This window comes from Chrysochloris asiatica, unplaced genomic scaffold, assembly GCF_000296735.1.
Source record: "Chrysochloris asiatica unplaced genomic scaffold, ChrAsi1.0 scaffold00239, whole genome shotgun sequence".
Classification (NCBI taxonomy): domain Eukaryota; kingdom Metazoa; phylum Chordata; class Mammalia; order Afrosoricida; family Chrysochloridae; genus Chrysochloris; species Chrysochloris asiatica.
In genome coordinates this window covers 4,489,185-4,490,460 of record NW_006408757.1, presented here as the reverse complement: position 1 = coordinate 4,490,460, position 1,276 = coordinate 4,489,185, and positions in this window count along the sequence as shown.

Genomic DNA, 1,276 nt, shown 5'->3' with positions numbered 1-1,276 from the left:
GGATTCTCCTGCAAATTCCCCAGCTATAAACCCTCCGAACCTCCAAACATACCTTTATATTTGTTACAGAGTTCCAACACCAACTCATGAGTCCTCCTGAACTGGTATTCCGTGTTGTTGTTGACTGAGCTCCTCACTACACATCCACCCGATCCGCCATCTTGGGATGCAAGTAGACCATGTTTATTAATCCATACCTATTAATAATTACGAAGAATGGAAAAGGATTAAATGCATTAGTTAAGAGACGGAGAGTGGTAGAATGGAGTAGAAAACAAGATCCTTCAATATGTTGTCTGCAAGAGACACATCTTACACACAAAGACAAAGACAGATTAAAAGTCAAAGGATGGAAAAAATATACCAAGCTAATTTCAATAAAAAACAAACAGGAGTGGCAGTATTAATCGCTGATAAGATAAACTTTAAGGCAAAAACCAGCATAATACATAAAGATGGACATTATCTCATGATTAGAGGGACAATTAAACAAGATGACATAACCAAAATAAGTATCTATGCTCCAAAATATATAAAGCAAACTATAATAGATTTGCAGAAAGAAATTGATGAATCTGCAATAATAATGGATAATTTTAATACACCACTTTCAAAAATGGGTAGAATAACCAGAAAGAAACTTGATAAAAGACACAGAAGAACTAAACAACACAATTGCCAAACTGGACCTCATAGATGTGTACATAGTATTCAACCAAACAAAAGCACAATACACATCCTTTTCCAGTGCACAAGGAACATTCTCCAGAATACACCATGTGTTAGGCCACAAAACAAACCTCCATAAATTTATAAAAATCAAAATACTACAAAACATCTTCTCAGACCACAATGCTATTCAATTAGAAGTCAACAATAGGAAGACCAAGGAAATCAAGTCAAATACATGGAAACTGAATAACACCCAGCTGAAAAGCGACTGGGTAGTAGAAGAAATTAAACGTCAACTCACAAAGTTCCTAGAAAAAATGAGAACGAAAACACAACATACCAAAATCTTTGGGACAGAGTGAAATGAGGCTGAGAGGACAATTTATTGTGATAAATGCACATATCTAAAAAGAAGAAAGAACTGAAATTAATACAGCATCTACAACAATTAGAAACAGACCAAAGAGGGGAGCTACAGTCACCAAAAGAAAAGAAATAATAAAGATTAGAGCAGAAATAATTGAGACAGAAAACAGAAAAACTACAGAAAGAATCAAAAGGACAAGAAGGTGGTTCTTTGAAAGGATTAATAAAATTGACAGAC